This window comes from Pteropus alecto, unplaced genomic scaffold (genome assembly GCF_000325575.1).
Source record: "Pteropus alecto unplaced genomic scaffold, ASM32557v1 scaffold25, whole genome shotgun sequence".
Classification (NCBI taxonomy): Eukaryota; Metazoa; Chordata; class Mammalia; order Chiroptera; family Pteropodidae; genus Pteropus; species Pteropus alecto.
Window position 1 is genome coordinate 20,116,103 of NW_006441955.1, and position 12,297 is coordinate 20,128,399.

General features: G+C 30.7%; 1 protein-coding gene across 1 annotated transcript in view; it reads right to left on the bottom strand.

Annotated features, from left to right (window-relative positions):
- Nucleotides 1–12,297, bottom strand: part of NEGR1 (neuronal growth regulator 1) — a 773,362-nt gene that overhangs the window by 699,229 nt on the left and 61,836 nt on the right. The gene's annotated exons all lie outside the window — the stretch shown is intronic.

Here is a 12,297-nt window from a genome sequence, read left to right on the forward strand (position 1 = left end):
CAGCAACAGAGGAAAGGGAGCTGACACTCTACCAATGTTGAAGTCTCAATTTAACTACTTACTAGACATAAAACTGACACAAGCCGAGGTATTTTTATAATTATGACCCTTAAGATACTATTGAGACTATTTAACTTCATTTGTATAAACTGAAGAAACTCAAAAAGCTAATTAGTGATAAAATCTGGTCTTAATCTGAGGCTTCCCTCAGTATTTTACTCTTGGAATTGCATTCTGTTCTGCCTTAATAATCTGCTTCTTCATCTTTAAAGTAGGATTGATAAAACATCACAGGGTTCTTTGAAAATTCAATGATATAAAACATCATGAAGAACTTTAAAAACTATAAAATGTTCTGCAAAAGACACATCAGTCTTCCGGTAGTGTACTCCTTGATGTGCTTTGTGGGATCTCCACTCGCCACTAGAGGGAAGTAATACCCATATTGTTTTTTGTCTTTCTCTCTTGCAAGTCGAGGGCTTGACAATTTCTCTTCAATAGGAAAAAATAAATAAGTTTGGGTCAATTTTATTTTATTTTTTGCTGCTTTAAAGGCAACCACTATTGTGGCTTGGTACTCTGGTCTTCGATGTTGTCATTTTAAGTAGCCAATCTTAATGCAATAACATTTTTTTTTCCCTCCTTTTACCAGAGAGGTAGTTTTCTGATTTCCAGTGTTTTTCTCTTTAGCTGAAGAGGGCTTTCTTTATTGGGGGTTCATCTTCACCCTTAGCAATTTACCAGTTGAGATTTTCCCCCTCTATAGTGTTCATCATTCAATAGCAAAGTTTCTTAACCATCATAAGTTTATCAGGAAGCTCTACAGTTTTGTCTTCAAAGAGACACAAATTTTTGTTTAATTTATACTAGATTTTCTTTTAGAAAATAGTTATGGAAATAATATAGGAGACATCTTAGCACAGTACTCAAAACATCTCAACTATTCAAGGTTTATTTATTGAATTAATTCTCAATTTATTTGATTTGACCAATTAAACCAAAGACTTGGTCTCAGAATGTCCTCGAATGTTGTATATACACCTTACAACTGATAATACAAACTAGTTTAAGTTTTATTATGTTTTCCTAGGTTCAGGCTATAAGATTTTGAGCTTCTTCTACTTTTTATTCTTCTTTATTAAATGACCAGGACAAAAACAAAGCAAACAAAAACATATGTATCACTTTTTTTAAAAAAAACATGTCATGTAATGCATAATCCAAAGTTGTATATTTTAAAGCAATAATAATAACAGCAACTAACATTTACTGAACTACAGGCCTGGTAGAGTGTTAAGAGCTTTCTATGAATGATCTCATTTAATCTTCTCCATAACCCTGTTAGGTTAGGTAGTATTTTTAACTTCTATTTTAAAGAATAGGTAATTGAGGCTCAAAGAAATTGAGTAGTATAGATCCATTATTCAAATTCAGGCATGTCTGGCTGTAGTAAAAAGTCTTAATTACTATTATACATTTCCTTATTTACGTATGAGCTTCATGTAATGTTCTTTCTGACCACTCCACTCTGGTCAATTTAATGAATGCATAAAGAAAAGTTTAATACTATTAATCATATTAAAATCCTTCTAAGCCTTAGTACAATTTTGGTTCCTTAAGCCAAAGGAATGTTAAATTGATATTAAATGCTGATAGCTTTACTCTTAGGCATGAACATGAAAGGATTCACTCTAGCTATCCTATGCCTTTTCTAGCTGTATCTTTATCTGTGCTTGAAAACGACATAAGTTTCCAAGCCAAACTATTTGAGAAAGATGAACCTTTCAAAAGGTTCGTTTTATTCAGTAAATTATGAACTTATAGAGATCAAGAAGGTTGGGATTTTTCTCAATAACTGTAGACATAAATTTCTCTTTCAGCATGACCACCAATTGCACATCTCCGTTGAAATCTTCACAGTCTTTATATTTAATATTTTAGCTTCCTGCGTGTTAATTCTCTTGTGTAATTGGCAGTTTAATTCTTGGCAATAGTTCATTAATTGAATTAAAACAATCATATTCTTCTTCGTAGTGCCTGTGCTTTTAAAAATGATTTTCTAGTGACTTTTATTTAAAGTCAATGGAATTGATTTCTATTGAATATCTGAGACAGTGCATGCACCTTTCTGCTTAAACAAGAGAAGAATCCTATACAATTATTATTACTTAGTCTAGGAAATATTTGTAAATTGTACATTATTTGCACATGAGAGAAAAATCTCAAGAAACAACTGTTGGCATATTAAACTTAGCTTTCTGCTTCACAGTGATATTAAATTTGGATTTACAAACAATTTTCTGAACTCTATATTCCTACTATTCTAACCAGAATTAAAAGATTATTTAGATTTTATTTAAACTATAGTCAGGCCATCAAGTCAAGAGTGGCACTTCAATTTTGAATGGTTTTGTGCCAGCCCCTGGACAGCAGTTAAAAACAAAACTAGAAAGGAATTCATTCTTAGCAGAGATTTTGTCTTCAATATCTGCTCTTAGATCCATAAATATAGTTCATTAGACACAGAGTAATCTCCTCATAATCTAACATAAAAATATATTTTATAAATGCAACTTATTTTCAAATTCACTCTGAATAGTTTGCCAATAGCCAACTTGATGCCCACCATGTCATTTTTATCAGTTCCAGAAAACAATATCTATGTTCGAATGACAAATTGTACTTTTTTTCACATTATAAAATTCTATTAGTGTATCTTCCCTTCAAATACATAATTTTGTTTTTGAGCTATGTAGTCATTCTTGGAATGTTCTCTCCTGAAAGCAGTGCAATGTAGCAATTCTTCCCTTACCTCTCCCTTACACTGCTTTTACTATAAAAAACAACTGACATGCTTGAAATATTGAACTAGTTCTCATCTCTTTAGGTTTACTTATAATAACTTCACAGTCTTTCCCCCAGCTTCTGGAAAATTCCAATTTATCTTTTAAAGCTCAGCTTAGGAATCAGATTTCAAGTCTTCTTGACTTCCCAATGCTATTATAAACTCCCCAAATAGTGTCCTCTTACACTTCCCTCACTCTTGACAATGAACTCTTAAATGCTTAGATGCATTTTATTCATCTCTATATCTTGAGTGACTAGTATTACAGAGGTCCAAAGCAGGCCCTGGAGAAATGGTGCTTGTTCAGTGATTGGATTAATGAAATCATAAATTATAACCTGCAGAAGAAGGACAAGGCTACATTGCTTGAGAGATTTTTATTTTTACGTTTTATAAATCATAATTGGCATCACAATGTTGATGACACAGATTGTACTCTGCAAGTCATTTCCTGAAAAGCATATAGTTTTTAAGAGGTAGAGAAAAGATTCAAAGTCAGGTCTATCTGATTTAAAGACCTTATCTTAGTCTTCACTGTCAAGCGATGAAATGTATGATATGTATCTTTTCATTTCTCTTTTCTTTTCTCAACCCTTATTTTTTATTTCTTTAATTCACATCATTAAGATGTCATTGCCCTACAATTTTTGTCTCAACATAATAAAAAGGTTTAAAATTGCTATTAATAAAGAAAAATATTGGCACATTAGCCAATATAAATTATACATGAGTGAGAAATTTTTATTTCATCGTCAAATATAGCAATATTAAATATAAATTCAGAAGAAGTAGAGACAATATATGGATACATGTTGTAACTATGCCAAATATCATGAACATTTTTTGGAGAAAGTTAATTTAATCCCTTTAATTTCAGCTATGTATATGTATGAGTGTGTGTGTGTGTTTGCGTATGTGTGTTTACTTCTATAGAATTACTAAATATAATAACTGTACATAGGTTTTTGTGTCTTAGATATAATTTACATGAAATTACTTGATAAATGTTAAATATATAAAAAATGCTTGCTCATAATTATTAATGAATTACCTTTAACTGAGCAACTTAAATAGAAACATGGCTTTAGATATCTGAATATTAATTTAGAAATTTTTATTTCATTAAAATTGGAATAATAATTTTGTTAATTCATAATGCAGATAGATAATCACAGTTTTTTACGTATTGCCAACAAAAAAACGGTGTTCCTAAAAATTCATTTCTATTTAATTTTGTTTTCTCCAACTGCTCTTTGGAATAAATGACCTTCCACTCCCATTAGGTATAAAATAACTACTTAATCATTTTTTATATTTTTATAAAAATTTATTTAAAATATTCATATATGACAGTATGTATGATAGACAATGATTAAAGCACTTCAATCCATTATTTTGCACTTACTAGTTAGATTTTTTGTTATATAGATTCTGCTACCTATTTTTTTTTTGTCACTTTGATGGCTTTTGATACTCTCTACAATGTTTAAACAGTGGCTCAATGAATTTTATAATTTTTTTTTCATGTAAGTAAAAGGTTTACTTACATGAAGGTTAACATGATAACTCGGTAACTATGAATTCTTATGCACACAGATAATTTGATGTGATTCCCTAAAATTCTCAAAACATATACTCAGTCCTATATATATAATATTCTTCTAACAGACTCGTAATAATTAGAGATCACACTGTCTCTCCAATTGAACTTAAAAATACTAGTAAACGTGCACACACATCAGCAGAATGTGAACTGATTCTTTCTCCTTAAAATTTCAGGTTCATTTCGATCCCATCATTGTTTCTATGTGGTCAAAAGGCCCATGGATAGTTAATTTTTATCATTATGAGCCATCATCCAATGGATTGAGACCAGAAAACACATGCGCGTGTGCATGCGCTCACACACACACACACACACACACACACACACACACACACACACAGAAGCAAAACTTGTAGCATCAGATACTTATTTCAATTGGTTTGTTTTAATAAGCACATAAAAGTCTAAAATGCTTCCTTAGACTTCAGGATATTTCTTATAATAAAAACTATCCATATGGTATGTGTATATATCACAATAAATAACTCCCTAGTAGTGACTGTTGTATACATTCTCAAGTTCCTTTTTTATTTACTCTAACCAAGCTTACACACATATTATAATTTTATAGATAAATTTTATCAAAATTCATATCAAAACCACTGCTAAACTGTGATTATAAATGGAGCAGCATACAGTTTAAATAGAACACTGCAGGAAAGGGTAACATTTTGCTAGACCATTCATGTCAACTTTATTTCTGTTGTTTTGGCCATGGAGATAGGGAAACAGAGTAGGTGGATCCAGCACTTACAGTGACTTGCAGCAGCAGCTGGCAGTGCAACTTTTCTCTTCCACAAATCAATATTCAGAAACAAATGTCTAGTCCCTAAAGTAACTCAGGTAGTCCTCCCTGAAGATCTTTCTGCTTTCTATTGAGTATAGATAGATATTGAGTATAGATATTTTATCTCATTTGAAATTATAGTCTTTGCTTGTTTTATTTTTAAAAGGTGCATTTATAAAATAGTTTTGGAACATTACAAACATTTTATTTAAATGGGTAACTCAAGCATGTTGGTTTAAATTAAACCACATGCTTGGGATATTCATGGAGCTATGTAAGAACTATATTTTATGAAGATGCAGGATGCTGAGCAGCAAAATTTAATCTGGAGGGCACTTGTCTTCAGTCATGCAAGACAAGATGTATTAGCCATAAATGAATTGCAGCAGTACTACTTGAGTTTCTTTAATTTTCTAAACCAAGATTGTAAAAAGAATCAGTGGTATTGAATCCCACTGGCTATGGTGAAAAGGCAGTGCTCAGAGATAAAGAACAATTTATCTTCTGCTGTAAAAGAGAGCAGTTCTGGCAGATAGTATTATATATCACAGTATAATAAACTCTAGGAAGAACATTACAAAATATGGATTTTTTTTCTTAAAATTTTAAGTATACTGATTCAGTATATGTTCTCAAATAAAAGGCAAATGAGAGTGTTAATTGCAAATTACAAATATTAAAAATGTAAATTACAGTCTAGGAGGGAATTTGCATATGTCTTCATGAGACATATTCTTAGCAATGATTCAGTTAGAAGAATATATTTCACATATGTAACTAAAATACTAATTAAGCTTCATATATTCCACATAATACTATTATTAGATCAAGTATTGATAAATTAGAATTACAAGTTTTTTGGATGTTATTTTGACTTTCCAGGTCATAGTTTATAGATTGTAGGGTTTATTGCGCAGATTTTTATAAATGCTTGTTGACTGGCATTGAATGGTAGGATAGTTTTCTCTCTATCTGAGAGCCTAGGTTACTGATGACCTGATTATATCTCTTCTGTTTCTATTCAGTACACCGACAACATTTAACACATTTTTAAAGGAAAAGAACATTGATTTCTAGGCTATAGCTTTTGAACTCTATGAGAAAGGTGACAGTTTTTTTTCTTTCTAAAGTCATAGAGCCACTCACTAACTTTGAGATTTAAGTATATACTTAACCTTTCTGTGCCTGAGATAAAAGAAGTAAGTACCTTTATAAAACAACAGAAATATTAATCTTTGATTTTTAGATCATCGAATGTGAATAGTTTTTATTTTCTCTGTGTCACCAAGGCAACATTGATATTAAGATAACTTATAATTGAAAAGCAAAACAAAACAAGTGTTTCCTTGTCTATCTTTGCAATAATTTCATACAGAAGTCACAAAAGTTTCAGTACATAAAAATCTGATAATCAATACAAATATAATAAAACAAAGTGTCAGTAAAACATGCATACAATCTGTAATAGCTCTTTAGTGTTGGTACCTTTGTGACTCAAAATGAAAAATTTATGAACTATATTATTCTGTTGCTCCTCTTAAACACCTATATTGCTGAGATTATCAACAGAAAAGAATTACACACACAGGATCCTTAAAAGATAAAAAAATATATATATTTTAAGTCCAGAGATGTCATTTAATTCTCTTTCTAACTCAGTATCAAGGATATAATTTCTTCATGTCATATATTCCTTTATTCTTAGATTATATGGTATTCTTTTATCATAGGAAATTATATATAAGTATATAGTTAAAATAGTTCATTTTTGATCACATACAGATAGATATATTCCAGATCAAATTATAACCCTGAAAACATATTACCATACACCATTTTAATTCTTTGAGACTTAGCCTTAATACATCAATTCCAAGGGTCAACTGTCATAATATGAAGTTATACTTAGGAACTACAAAACCTAGGGGTGATATCAAATTCATTAATGATATTGACCTAAGGTATTATTCCATTACATTAATTCGATGAGCATCATCCCTATACAACATAAAGAAAATAATACACAAAGCGAACATTTTAATATTATTATGAAAAATTAAAAGAGTACAGAACTGGCAAGTCCGTTAAAATCACTAGAATTGCAATCCATCACTTGAAATTACAGAAGAAAGCATCTGAGCACACTAAATGGAATTTATATTTGTTTAAAGGTTTGTCTTACAACTCTTTGCATGTATTAAAATAGGGGACTATTTGTTTACTAGATGAAAATAAGTATTACAGGGGTACAAAATCTTGCTCCTTACACACATATCAGAATGATAAAGGAAAAGGAGCTAATGTTTTTGTAAGCTTGTTTGTATAAAGTACTAATCAATAGGAAGAAATAAATGAGTTTTTATTCTTAATAAAAAATAAAAAAAATATTTTATTTGCCATCTAACTTTGAGTCTCAAAAGTGGAGAAAGTAATTATCAGGAAGCAATTCCTTTGAGAGTCAAAGTCTGGCGCAAACATGTTCAGAGAGTCACCAAGATTCCCTAGCTGGTTCTCCCAAAAACGTGAAAACAATTATATGTCTCAGAACTAGACTACAAGCAGGCTTACACATTTGGTCTTCCAGGGGATAGTAAACAGCGAAGTTGATCGTGAATCTCCCCAGCCTCACGGAAAAGACTCTTCTTCAGCACACAGAAGGGTACTGGTATCATAAAAGCATCTGATAAACATGAAAATTTGGGGGAAGCTCAATTGGCCTTTCACAGGTTTTCTTTCTTTCTTTTTTTTTTTTTTTAATTTCCTTTGCTTCTCCCTCTTTTACTAAAGATTCCGGTTTCACGTGAATGGCAAAAAGAGCTCTAAGTTTCTAACTGGATCATCATGTTTTATCATGTTGTCATTGGTTTCAGTTCTTTTTCATGTTGTGGAAGGCCATGTAGATGGATCCCTAATGGGGAAAATGCCTGCCATGTCATTTGCTATATGGAGTGATCCATATAGATGTATAACATAGGTATAGTGCTTCACAGTATGATGTATCTTAAATATTAAAGGGACTTCTCTCTCATGCAAACATTTGATGATATCTTTCTATTAATCATATTACCGTCCCATCATGACAATGAAACACAGGGATTTATCAAGGCCAGTCATATAACACTGCATTCAGAATTCAAACTTAACCATTGTAATGGATTAATGGCTTAACTGAAGGAGTCTTATTCTTATGACATTGTTTAACAGCCACCACTGAAGTACTTTAGGAAAGTGAGTATATTGCTTTTGAGGGTGAAGAGTTACTGCTCTTAGTGTTACTTATTCAATATTTTCTAATATTTTAAAAATTTCCCACTAGTGACTCTAGCAATCCATTCCTAATTTCCAGTATGCAGTTCAGAAAAAAAAATTTTTTTCCAAGGAACAGTAGGCTTAAACTGCTTCTACATTTTTAGTTGCCAAGCATAAAATCCTTTATAAATATATGTTAATTTTAGTTAACATTATTCTTCTAAGATGTAAGAACTCAGATTTTTTTTCTTACTATATAATGTAATATGTTACTTTAAAAACTAGCAACCTGACAAAGAGAAACCAATATTTAAATTTTAGAGAAAATTATTATGTATTTTTATAGAAATAGAAACAGAAACCCACAGAATATTTGATTACTTGATTGTATATTTCTCAGAAGTCCTACAAGATAGAGTCAGAGAATTTGTTTTCTTTGTGGTTTTTTTGTTTGTTTTTCAGTTTTGTTTTTTTTTTGTTTTTGGGGGGTTTTTTTGGTGGGAAGAGGAAGGTTTAACACATACAGTTTTATAACACATACTGTATCATAATTTCCAGGGACAATATACAATGTGCAATTCTTGAAAATACAAATTAAATTACAAATGACTGATACCTTTCATCTGTAAATTGTAAATACTGCATATCTTATGTAGGCATTAAATTCTAAGGTGTTATATACTGTGTCCTAAAAATACCAAGCTGCAATTTTTCTTATTGTTGTTGTGATGGTGCTAACTTAAGTTTGAGGAAAACGGAGAGCATAACCCAGACATATTTTCATTATTAGCTTTCGGTAAATTAGTGCCTTCTCCCTCCTTTCAAGTTCACCCACTCCTTCCCTTTTCCTTCCTCCAATGATTTAAGTTGGGTGACAATATATAATCTAAAAAATTCTGTTATGCAATAAAGGAAGCATTTGGGGCAGGATGCTAAGAGTACTACTGGAAATTCTTAATAATGCTATATTTGTTTTAAGTTTGAACTTTATTTTAACATTTATTTATTTTTTTCTTAATGCATGCTGAAATACTGACTAAAGTATACACCTATGTGGAAATTACAGAGAAAATAAAAATTTTGTACTTAGACAAATAATCACTGAAAGGGAGAAAATGACATACATGTAACTATAATGAAAGGCTTTCTGGCAAATCGAGATAATAAGACATAGTTACCCAATAAGTCATTTTAATAATTGAAATTAAAATTAAAATTTTAATAACCTTTTTATCATTTCAATGTATTCTATGCAGCAGTGGCAAGTAGATTTGAGATAACATGTAATTTGGAACAATTCATCACAGAACTTAGCTAGTGTCGAATCTCTGTCTCAGTAGAATATTACAAGACATTGCTTAGGCTGTGTAGTTAAATTTGTTCAAAAATTTTAGTGATGTTACTTGGGTCGTAGGAAATTGAAGAAAGTACAAAGAGCTACATGATATGGGTCTTTTGTGTTCCACTAACAGTTAATGTTTTATTGTGCCTTCTTTCAATATAATGGCAAGATATAACAAGTAATCAAATTAATTTTAATCATTATAGTGATAAAAATACTAACCAAGGGTTAAAAAATTTTATTCTTCAGCACTTAAGAAACAATGCCAGAAAACTACATATAGCACCTTGATTTATTCAGTCTTATTTGCAAAGTGGCATGGTTAAAAATAAAACCTTAATCAACAGAAGTACTACTTACACTATTTTGCTTTTAAACTTTAAAATAGTATATTTTAAATATTGAACTTTAAAATAATAACTATTTTAATCACTCATTTAACTCAGCTATATTTCTAAGAATGATAAATTATTATAGACTAAAGATTAAATATTTTAAATTGAGCTTTTTAAAAGCAATTATTCGTACACTGATTAACAATATATACTTATAAAGCTTCCACTTATCTCACTAGGATAGGGTCAGCCCACAGTCCAACATTTGGCAATGTAAACTTCTAAATGCTGAAACTTTCTCTATTAAATGAAACAAACATGAAGACATGTAAGAAATAACTATGATCTGTTGGTAAATTAATATTATATTTGCCTCAAATATTTTAAGCAAAATAAGACAAAAAGTATTCTCTCTTTGGAGAGTAAAATGTGCCAATGCTCTCCTGCTTCCCTAAAGATCCCCTATAATTAATGGGAAAATGAAGTAGAGACTGCTGGCATTTCTCTAGCCAGTTTTGTCCTTCTTTAGCTGAAAAAGTACCTCCACTTTTTAGATGGCTGCCCAAAATAAAGGCCACAATCTTCAGCCTCCTTCATAGCTCGGGGCATACATCTTACTGACTTCTGACCTAAGGATAGGAGGTGGAGGAAAAAGAAATGATAATTCATCTGGCAAATGGAAAAAGCATATGACTTTCTCCTTTCCTATTCTCTTTCCAATTGGCTGAAATGAGATGTGATACTGAAACTAGAAAGACCTTGAGGCATGAGGTGACCTTGAGGATAGAGAAGATGCCAATCCTACCAACAGATGGAACGAGCCTGGTTCTGTGATAGGAATTCCACACTAGCCTTGAACTACTTACCTCTGGAAATTAATGTGTGACAGAAATCAGTTTCTATCTTGTTTAACAATTGTTGTATAGTGTGTTTCTTTTTTTTTTTTATTAATTGTAGCCAAACTTACTCCTGATATAGAGTAAGTTTGATTGTTCTTAAAGATACTATGTTTTGTTGTTTATCATTTTCTCTTTTTATCTTTTTCTATTTTATGCTGTTGTTGACTAGAAGAACAACTAGAAAAGGTTAAATAGATAATACCAGTTGAGAAAAAAATTTGACGAATTTGGAGAAATTCTACCCTTTATATACTACCAGTGATAAAAATTCTCCCTATGTACTATGATAAAATGACTTGGCAATAGCTATAATTGATATATAAGTGGTTAACACCAGTTCTATAAAGGATCCGTCTATTGCCTTCATTTACATTGTGTGAAAATTACAGACAATTATATTACAAATATTTCAGTAACAAACAACACATCTTCAATTAATTGTATCTTCCTTTGTTAGGCATTATAAAATACGTGGTTTAGCTTTGAAAGAAAGCATATTAATTCCTCCAATATTGAAAACTGGTTCCACTAATATCAAATTGATACCTTTTGTTCTTTTTCCGTGTCATCAGAGAACATAATACTCATAATTTCACTTTAAATTAGATATTAGTATAATAATTGAAGACACTTTAAACGGCAACTAGACTCCACCCCTGCACTCTTAACAATACACATAAGTGAGAAAAATATGAATAGCTTGTATGACGTTTGTACATACACATGCAAAGAAACTATGTCATTATTACCACCTGACTGACCATAAGTGTAAGAACATGGCTTATAAGATATATCATGATTTCAACAATGTCGAAATGTAGAAGAGGTGAAAGGTCTTAGAATCAGTGAAATGCAGGGTATGTATATTTCCTAAATAGTTATTTTATGCTTAAACACTGATTAATTCATCTTAATGAAATACCTAATTTTAATAGAAAATTATGGTAAATTTAAATTGGATGATCATAGTCCAATCTTCCAAAACTTACAACTGTAAAATGACTCTGGCTTGATTCCCCAAAATATCCCTTCAGTAAAATGTTAGGATATGAAAAAAAAATGCTAGAAGGCTAAGAAAGTGATGACTTTGTGATAGTTTGAATTATATAAACGAATACGTAATGTTTTCTTAACTATAATCACAAAGATCATTCTTTGTAAAGGTTTTCTTTGTAAATCATCTAAATTCCCATTTAATAAGGAAAAAAAATCATTATTCCCTCCTTCCTCACCA